Raw genomic sequence first — 11,139 nt, 5'->3', positions numbered from 1 at the left:
TTTTCAATTTTGGAGCAAACAGTTACCTTATAAAAATTTTCCTTTTACTTTAATTTAAGTTTAACTGATTAATACACTGATATCACATGTAATAATGTAGTCCAATAATGATATTGTCATCTTTGACTTTAGGTTCACACGGCTTTAAAACACTTCACATTGTAAGATATTTGGCTTCTTAAGTACCCAACATCACCCTCCTCTTATATATATATATATATATATATATATATATATATATATATATATATATATATATATATATATATATATATATAGAGAGAGAGAGAGAGAGAGAGAGAGAGAGAGAACCATTTTGTTTGCTTTTGTAGTACTCCGTACGTTAACTTATTGCAAGATTTTGTACATTTTTATGTTCAATAGAATTTTGAATAAAAATACGTATATTTGCAATATTTGAATACAATCAATGTTAAAATGCCCTTAAATTAAGATACTTCACCTTAAAATGAGAGACTGACTTATATAAAATAATTTACTAGTATTAAAGTTCAATCATTGGTTTATAGTGTCACAATTTTAGTTCACAAAATTTAAGGCATATTTAGTTTGATTTGCAAGAATTATTTTGACATTGACATCTTTCATTGATTAATTTTTTTTATCCGACCACACCTTCAAAAAGACAAAGGAATTGTATAGCGAAGTGCACTAAATGTCAAAATTATTATTATTCATCTAGTTACATTGCTTATAGTTGAGCTGAGCACTGATGTGTTTTGATGATTAACAAATTAGGAGCAACTATGTTGAAAGGACCAGGTTTTATGGACAAGTTACTATACTACTGAACTAGTATGGAGAATTGATATGCAGATGACCAAAGAACCAGATTTATAGCAGACTAATGCAGAATACTGATCAGATGTAGAAAATCCGAATTCATATGCAAGTTAGATTCCATACAAAAGCCTGTTTGTACGTAACAAGGAAAGATCGTAGCTGGTGAAATCCTTGTTCAAAAGGGATATCTATAAATAAGTAAAAACATGCATGAAAAGAAGAGGTTGAGGAGATGGAAATAAATAAGGAAACCAAATCAAATTTGGAGAGATTTTTCTTAATAGATAATATTATAGGTTTTGGAGCATTAATTGGAGAATAATTTCGGCCAACCTCACGCCTATCTAAAGAGACCTTCTATTGTTATTCACAACTAACGTTATCCGCAGAAATCAAGCATATTACGTTTGAGGATAGCAATCTCGGCAAGAAATTACTTTCTGGGATTCAAGCAGCTCAACTGAAGAACCAGGTCGTGAAGATGAAGCTGCTAAAGTTCTTTAGTTATTTAGGGTTGAGTCAATTATTTTACATTGTAACCTATTTGCTTTTGAGAAGTGTAATCATAGGGTAGCACATAAACTTGAGTTTTTGTATTAGCTTTCTAGACTAGAGTTAGTTTGGAAAAGGGTAGCTACAATAGAGTTGATTGTAGGGGAAGGGTACTAGAGTTAGTTTTCTTAGTTATAAAGTTGTAACCTAAAATTTCTCTTTGAAGATAGTGAAGTTTTGATCGCGATTTTTACTCTCTTGATCAAGGAGATTTTCCATGTAAAACTTATTGTGTTGTTTAGTTTTCGCACTTCACTTTTAATTTGTGTCTGTTTGTTTAGTTTAAATAACCAAATTCTTTGAAATCGCAAAAATCGAGCAATACAATTCAACCCTCCTTCTTGTATCTGAGTTGACTCTAAAATAGCAATTGATATCAGAGCAAATTCTTTCATCAGAGGCTAACACCTTGAAAGGATACAAGATGATTGCACCACTAGACACTCAAGAAGGACAATCATTTGTAAGGCCTCCATTGCTCAATAGAAAAAACTAAGGATGGTAGAAGGAAAGAATGCGTGATTTTCTGGAAGGAGAAGACTTAGAACTTTGGGACATTATTAAATAAGTCCCTAAGATTCTTATGATGATTGATGACAAAGGTACCCCTATTGGACCTAAACCACGAGACAGTTCTCAGAAGAAGACGTCAACCACGTTTTAAAAAAGCCAAAAAGATCCTAATTTGTGGCATAGGACCAGATACAATAAGATCACAACATGGAGAGATGCTAAGTAGATTTGGGATACCTTGTAGACTGCTTATGAAGGTACTCAAACAGTCAAAGTGACATGCTTACCAGGTAGTATGAACTCTTCAAGATGAGAGAGAGAAAAACTGTCCAAGAGATGAATACACGACTTACATTAATCATAAATAAATATCTCTCTTGGATAAGTTATTTTCAGAAATAAAGTGGTAAGGAAGATCTAGAGTATACTGCCACCCTCATGGGATAGCAAGATCAATGCAATAATGGAGGCAAGAAATCTAAATACTATGTTACTTGATGATCTGATTGGGAACTTGAAAACCTATCAGCTTAAACTGAATCAAGATCCTCTGGATATTCAAACGGCTGAACCCCGCAAGATCAAGAACCTGGTTCTTAAGACTACTCATAAGCAGGATGGTAAAGATGATGATATGGCACTACTTACTCGTCATTCATACAATCAGAAAAAGTGAATTTCTGAAGAAGGCTAGCTTATCCAAAACTAAAGGTTCCAAAAAGAGTAATAATGATAGATGCTATAAATGTAGGTAAAAGATTACTTTATTAAATATTGTCTATTATGGTAAGTTGAGTGGAAAAAATACACATGATAAAGTGAGACAACAGAAAAAGACCGAGTTCCTGAAAACAGACTGATTAATAATGCTACAGACAAAATTATAAAAAGGGTTATGTCTACAATGCAAGCTTCCTCAACTGATGAGTCTGATGATGATGAGGAAAGTGATGAAGAATATCTGTCCTTGATAGCCAAGGATAAGACAAATTCAGAACATGAAGATCTCTTTGCAATAATAGCAAATTCAGACTTTGATGTTGATGACGAAGAAGAACCTGTGGTCATCTTTCATGACATTAAAGACAAAATTCATACTTATACTAAAAATAAAATGATCTCTTTGTCTGGTATCTTGATTGATGCATATCAAAAAATTATGCTGAAAAGGATCCACTAATGAATGATTATATATCGCTTAGATTTGAAAATAAAAATCTAGAAGTAGTAAATAGAACCTGAAAATTTTTATCACTGATCTAAAGGACTAGGTTTTTGTATTAAAAGATAAAAATGAAGCTTTAGAAATTGAGAACAAGAAATTCTTGATGATCCTATTAAAGAAAACAAATATTAGCCACGGATATTCCGGAGAAACTAGAGAATGAATTGAATAAGGTTAAAACTATCTCCTAGTTGAATGCGAAAAGGCTAGGGTGCTTCAAGAAAACTTGAATAAAACTGAGTATGAATTGGAAAGAAATCTCAAATGGATCAGGTCTTCGAAAATAATATTTAACGTACGTGAGAATCACAGTAACAATAAAAGGTCGAACGCATACGAAGGTCAAATCCCCATATAATTCCCATCATAAGTATGTTGATATTCCTGGTAATCATTTGTACACATACTATGGTAATAATGGTGATTTAAAAGAAGCATACATGTCTAAAATCAAGTTCAATCAGAAAAAATATTGCATATGTTGAGAAAAAAAAACGGACAAACCTGATTCTTCACTAAAAAGTGTAAATTTTTCAGGTTGAGCTAAAAAGAATGTGATTCATCCTTTTACTCAAATAAAGGGACCAAGCTTGTCTGGATTCTTAAAACTAACCTCTAAATATTTTTGCAGGCTAAGGTAAGGGAAAGCAAAAAATTATGGTATATTGATAGTGGTTGCTCCCGCCATGTAACTGAAAGAAAATAATTTATCTTATTAAAAGCCTATAAAGGAGGGAGTGTGGGTTTCGAAAGTGGTAAGAAAAGAGATGTAATTGGCATAGGTAAAGTTAGTAAGTTTCACTCTCATGCTATTACAAATGTATACTATGTAAAAGGTCTTAAGCACAACTTGCTGAGTGTCTCTCAAATGTGTGATAATGGGAACCATGTTCTTTTTACTTCTAGAAACTGTACTGTTACAAATAAAAAATCTAGAAACCTGATTCTCAAGGGAAAAAGACAATTTTTTTTTTACAAAGCTGATATTTTATCTTCACCTAAAAATGAACTGGAATGTCTTAGTGCACTTGATAATGGCTCAATTTTGTGACATAGAAGGCTAGGACATGCTAGTTTTTCTTTACTAAATAAATACAATTACCAAGGAGCTGGTTTTTGGTCTACAAAAGACAAAATTAAGAAAGATAAGGTATGCTTGTGCGAATGGTAAACATGTTAGATCATCCTTCAAATAAAAGAAAGTGGTAAGTACATCTCGACCTCTAGAACTTCTCCACATGGATTTGTGTGGAACGATGATGGTTCAAAGTAGAGGTGGGAAGAAATATGTGTTTGTAATTATTTATGACTATTCTAGGTTCACTTGGACCTTATTTCTAACAATGAAAGATAAAATATATGACATGTTTGTGACTTTTGTGAAGAAACTGCAAAGAAAAATGGATAGTCATGTAGCTAGAATTAGATTTGATCATGAAACTGAATTAAAAAAATGCTAGTTTTCATGAATATCGTCTGAGACATAACATTATTCATAACTATTCTGCACCTAGGACCATGCAAAAAAATGGTATTGTTGAAACGAAAAATAGGACATTAGAAGAAATATCAAGAACCATGTTGATTTCTAGTGGTCTCCCTAAAATATTCTACTCTGAAGCTGTAAAAACTTTTAATGACCCGGCCATTTAATTTTTGCATTTGAGTGTCATTTTTCAATTTGATACTTCTTGTATGCTTGGTTATTGTATTGTGACTTGCGGGGATGGCTGGTTTAGTTTCGGGAAGGTTTTAGAGTGAATTGGAACTCTTAGTTCCTTTGTTGGAAGCTTATGTTATAAGAGTTAACCTAGATTTAAATTTTGTATAAACGGCCTCAGATTAGTGATTTGATGATTTCAATAAGTTTGTATGGTGGTTTTGGACTTAGGCGTATGTTCTGATTTGGATTTGGGGGTTCCTAGGGTGTTTTGGCGTTATTTGCCAAAAGTTAAAAATTTGAAGGTGTAGAGAGTTTTTAAGTTTGATTGAGGGTTCAATTTGATGATATCGGATTCAGATTTTTGTTACAGAAGCTGGAATATGTTAGTTTTGTAATTTGGTACTTGTGTGCGAAATTTAGGTTGTAATCTGCATTTTTTAGACTTAAATCGGACGCTTGGTTTGAAGTTTGAAGGCTCTTGAACTTAAGGGGAGTTCAATTCGTGTTTTGGCCTTTGGTTCGTTGTTGTTGTGTTATTATCGTATGTATTTGGAGGATTTGTATAGGTCCGAGTAGTATTTATGGACTTATTGGTATGATTGAATGGGGTCACAGGTAGCTCAGATGAGTTTTTAACCACCTGAAGCATTTTGGAAGTTGCAGATTTTTGCTTGTGTCCATTGCGTTCGGGATGAAGGATTTGGTGCTGGAGAGGATGTTTTCTTCGCATTCGCTCCTGGTTGGCCATGTTCGTGATGAATGGCAGATTAGTTCTCCACGTTCGTGCCAAGAAGCTCGTGTTCGCGAAGTATAGAGGGAGCTGGGGGCTTTGGCCTTCGCGTTCGCGAGGAATTGGTTGCATTCGCGGAAGGCTGGGTTGTTTGGCCTACGTGTTCGCGATGGCTATATTGCATTCGCAAAGTGAATTTTGGGCAGAGGCAGATTATATGCTTCACGAACACGAGGCAGTGGCCGCGTTCACGTAGAGTACCCCTGGTCAGTACATTTAAGTGTTATATTTTGGGATTTTACCAATATTTCCATATTTTAAACCCTAGACTTCGAGAGGTGGAGATTTTGAAGAGAAATTTCACTACTACATTGAAGGTAATCAATTTTCACTTGGATTTGGCTTTATATATTGAATCTCCATAGATCTCTACACCTAAAACTTGGATTTTTAAAGAAAAATTTGGGGTTTTTGTCTACAACTTAAGAGAGTGAAAATTAGAAATTTGGAAGTTGATTTGGACTCGATTTTGGAATCTAATCATATATTTAGACTCGTGGGGTTATGGGTAGTCAGGATCACCCCCTTGACTCGGGTTTTGACCATGTGAGTCCAGGTTGACTTTTAGAAATTTGATTAAAGATCGAAGCTTTATTGTTTGGGGTTGTTTCCTATGGATTTGTTTGACGTTATTGAGTTGTTTTTGGCTAGATCGAGCTGGTCGGAGGTGGTTTCTAAAGGAAGGCAATTTTGGAGGGTTGATTTTGCCCGTTTGAGGTAAGTATGTTTCGTAATCTTGTGTGAGAGAATAAGCCTTAGGATTGGACCTTATTTGCCTAATTGTAATGCTTGTAAAGCGACATATATGTGAGGTGATGAGCGTATATGCGGGCGCTATGTGTGAAAAATAACCTAATTAGACTCTAGGTTTCTATTAAGTCTTAAATTGATTGTGTGCTCTCTATGATACATGTGTGAACCTTTTTATGACTACGTGAGCTTATCCTTTCTTGCTAGAGATCATATTTTAGGATTTTAGCTCCTAATTGGCCAAGATGGGTATTTGTGGAATTTTTGCTAAATTGATGTAGTTGTGGTCATATCTTTTATCTTGAGCACCCATCCGCTCTTACTATTTTCATGTCCTTGTGCACCTTATTGATGAATTGTGATATTATGTCTCTTGATGATATGTTATTATTTTGGAGTTGTCATGATTATGGCATATATGGACATGTTGGGGCGGATATTGTTATTGTGATGATGTGTGGGAATAAGAGTGACATTCTTATTGATGATATGTAGAGTATAAGGGTGGCATTCATATTGATGATTTATGGAGTATAAGGGTGGCATTCATATTGATGATATGTGGAGTATAATGGTGACATTCATATTGATGATGTAACGACCTGATCGGTCATTTTGAGCTCTAGCGCATCATTCAGTGGTTTGAGACCCTGAGCAACTTCACTTCAGGTATTATGACTTGTACGCATGGTCGGAATTTAATTTCGGGAAGTTCGGAGTTGATTTGGAAAGAAAATTCTAATTTCGGAAGCTTTAAGTTGGAGGAATTGACTAAAGGGTGATTTTCGAGTAAACGACCTCAGAATCGGGATTTGAAGGTTACAACAGATTCGTATGATGATTTTGGACTTGGGCGTATGTTCGAATTGAGTTTTAGATGACCCGGGAGTGTTTCGACGCCTATTGTGGAAAGTTGGTATTTTGGAAGGATTTCATAAATTTGGGAATAGCTCTATATGATGATTCCGGTCTTAAGAGCGCACCCGGAAGTGGATTTGGAGGTCCGTAGGTCATTTTGGGGTCATTTGGCGAAAGTTAGAAATTCGAAGGTTTTGAGAAGTTTGACCGGAAGTGGACTTTTTGGATATCGGGGTCGGATTCCGATTTCGAGAGTTGGAGTAGGTCCGTAATGTCAATTATGACTTGTGTGTAAAATTTGAGGTAAATCGGACGTGATTTGGTAGGTTTCGACATCGAAGGTAGAAGTTTGAAGTTTCAAAGTTCATTAAGTTTGAATTGTAGGGTGATTCGTGTTTATAGCGTTGTTTGATGTGATTTAAAGGCTCGATTAAGTTCGTAATGTATTTTGGGATGTGTTGGTATATTTGATTGGGGTCCCGAGGGCCTAGGGTGGATTCTGGATGGTTAACGGATCGAGTTTGGACTTGGAAGAAATGCTGGCGCTACTGTCTCCTGGTGTAACCGCACCTGCGAGGTTAGGGCCGCAGGTGAGGAGCCGCAGAAGTGGCCATGAGGGTCGCAAGAGCGATGCTGGGCAAGCTGGGAAGGAGTGCAGGTGCGAGGGAATGTCCGCACCTGCGAAGGCGCAGAAGTGGAAGGAAAGCCGCAGAAGCGGAGTTGAGGGGCCTGAAGGAGGACCGCAGAAGCGGTCAAGTGACCGCAGGTGCGAGAGATCGCTGGGCAGTGTGTTTCTTTAAGAACGGGAATTTGGCCCATTTGCTTCTATTCTCTCTTGGTTGGACGATATTTGGAGAGCTTCAAGTGGGGTTTTTTCATAATCTATGCCAAGGTAAGTTATTCCCATCCATTGCAAGATAAATACATGGTTTTTATATGGATTCAAGCATGAAAATTCGTAGAAATTTGGGATTTTGAAGGAAAACCTAAAAATTTATATTCTTGGATTTTGACCACGAATATGGGCATGAAATTGAGAATAAATTATATATTTGAGCTCGTGGTGTTATGGGTAAAGTTTATCTTCGAAAATTTTCGGAATCCGGGCACGTGGGCTAGAGGGTGATTTTTATCGACTTTTCGAGCGGAGTTGAAAAATTGTCGTAAATTGAATCATTATGAGTATTAGAGTATATATTTATGGGTTTTCATATTTATTGACTAATTTTGGAGCAACAGACATCAGTTTGAGTGGTTGGAAGGGCTTGGGAGCCGGTTATGGAATTCTGAAGCGAGGTAAGTCTCCTTTCTAACCTTGTAAGAGGGAATTAACCCCATAGGAGAAATAATTCAATATTCGCTTCTATTTGTGGGGGATACGTACGCACCAAGTGACGAGAGTCCATGCGTAGCTACTAATATACTTATGTTCGGGTAGTCTAGGACCCAGATCATGTTAAAATTGCGATGCTTGCATCCTACTTGTTAATTTAAATTGCTTAAAACATATAGATACTTGGTAAAGGAACTTTAAAAGGTTAAACTCCAGTCTTCTTGCCCGTAAATGAGAATTTGTACTTCTTGAATAGTTGCCTTAATAAATCTTGAATTTGGTTGTTTTAAATTGTATTTTTCCCTTTTGTGGAGCGGGCCAAACGCCTCAGTAGGTTAAATAGATGCATCTATAGTTTGCGCCGTTCGACCCTCGGCAGTGCACAGTTTAAATATTTATGTTGGTGCAGTCCATACGACCTCGGTATGATTTGCGCATGATATATCTTTGGAATTGATAATAATTGATATTGCTTTCATTGGCCCGAGATCTAAAAATGTTAAATGACGAAAATAAATTTGGAAATTTCTTATTAACAAAAGAATTATTTACTTATTTCATGATATTGAGCTTACAGTCGTTCTACGTAATCCATACTTAATTATATCATTGATATTTTATTTATAGCCCATAGTAAGTGTCGAAGTCGAGCCCTCGTCACTACTTCTTCGAGGTTAGGCGGGATACTTACTGGGTACGCGTTGATTTACGTACTCATACTACACTTGCTGCACATTTTTGTGCAGGTGCATATATGTCTAGTGGCCTTGTGGGCGCAGAGGCGCGATTATCGCGAGGACTTAGGTGAGCTGCATTCTATACTATGATCTGCAGCTACCAGAGTCTCCTTCAGAGTATTTATATTTTTTCTGTCCAATTTGTATTCCGGACAGATGTTGTATTTTATTTTACTTTCCTAGTTGAGGTTCATGCACTTGTGACACCGGGTTTTGGGATAATTATGGGTTGTCCTGTATTGAAATTGTTAAAAATATTATTATTTACTTTGCAAATTTCATCCTTTACCATTTAATTGAAGGAAATATGATTTCAAAAATATTAAAATGAGAACCAAATTAAGTATTTAGTTTTGGCTTGCCTGACTATAGTGTCCGGCGCCATCACAACCTTTAATGGATTTTGGGTCATGACAACATGGTATCAGAGCACTAGGTTCACTTAGGTCTCACGAGTCATGAACAAGTCTAGTAGAGTCTTGCAGATCGGCACAGAGATGTCTGTACTTATCTTCGAGAGGCTACAGGACTGTTAGGAGCACTTCCCTTCTTGATTCCTCATCGTGCGATTTGATTCCTTTGAGGCTTATGCCTTCATTCCTTTCCTATTCATTCTTATGCGATGTGAAGCGCTTGTTATAAATTGGGAATCGAGGAATTTTAATGGTACTACAGATGTGGTGCAGGATGTTTCTCTCTGTGTATTTTATTGGGCTATTATCGTCACCTTGCGGAAGGCCGTTCTGTCGTTGCAGCTTAGTATCAGTATTACCTAAGGTTTTTAGATTTGACATTGATTGTTATTACAATTTGTGCGTTGCTATCACACAGTGTTTGTGTAATGGTAGGATACTTGTCTGTGTAGGGGCAGTGAATGATTTGAAAGGTGGTTATCTCAATGCATGATTCAAGGGTTTAGTGTTTTATTTCCAATGGAGGAAAGGCAATCGGACTAAGAATGTTCAGGTTTGGGTTGATGGAGTAACGAGACTTAGTATTTCGAGCATGGTGGAATATTCATCTGTGATGTTGTGTCATCGCCCCTGGATTGAATGTGTTAAGTTCGCCGCTGTTATGGTCTTCATCAATTTGCCTTCAGGGCAGGGTAGAGTGAAATAATGCCGGGGAAGCGGCTGCCAGAGATCGTAGTGTGCGGTGGTTCAGGACTTAATCGGTGGTCCAGGTGTTGAGGGCTCAAGGAAGATGATCTTTGGAAAGGTTTAAAATTGGTAGCGATCGATTGGTTCAAGTGCTACAAAGGTAGATTTTGATTTAAGGCAATAATTGGGCAGCAAAGGATGAGGAAGAACACGTGGGAGGTGTCTTGCGGTGGTTAAACTTTTAGAAGGCCAAGTGTGAGAAAATAGAAGTCGGGTAGTTGCTTAAAGGAGAGAGTTTGACCAAAGTGGGAGAGTGGGAGAGTGGCAGAGTAGCATATGGGTTCTGCGGTAGGATAGCGACATGCCTTGAGGAAAGTTTAGAGTGATTCGGGATTCATGGTGGATAGTGACTAGGTCTACGGGCTTAATTTGGAATATTGGCTACTATACGGAGGAAGTTTGGATACTACGAAAAAGAGTTGCTTGATATGAAGAAGGACACAACATAACTTTGGATTGGAATGTATCGCCGCACGTTTAGTTGATGTCAATGGGGAGTGAATGGTCTTGTACAACTGGTGAATGAGCACGATCTCAGGATAGTTTAAGGATTTCATAGTAATGGTACTCGGTGCAGTGTTGTTGGAAGATGTCGGCATGGAATTTCCACAGGTGGGTTATTTCCGACGAGCAGGTTAATTGTTGCGTGGTGTTGATGAAACTTTTACGAAGAATTTTACTGGCTATCTGGTAAGAGATCGAATATGTAAATGTGGCTAATGATTCAGAGCGTTCATGAAATGGTTAACATAAG

Source organism: Nicotiana tabacum, chromosome 13, assembly GCF_000715075.1.
Source record: "Nicotiana tabacum cultivar K326 chromosome 13, ASM71507v2, whole genome shotgun sequence".
In the NCBI taxonomy this organism is placed as follows: domain Eukaryota; kingdom Viridiplantae; phylum Streptophyta; class Magnoliopsida; order Solanales; family Solanaceae; genus Nicotiana; species Nicotiana tabacum.
This window is presented reverse-complemented; position numbering follows the sequence as displayed.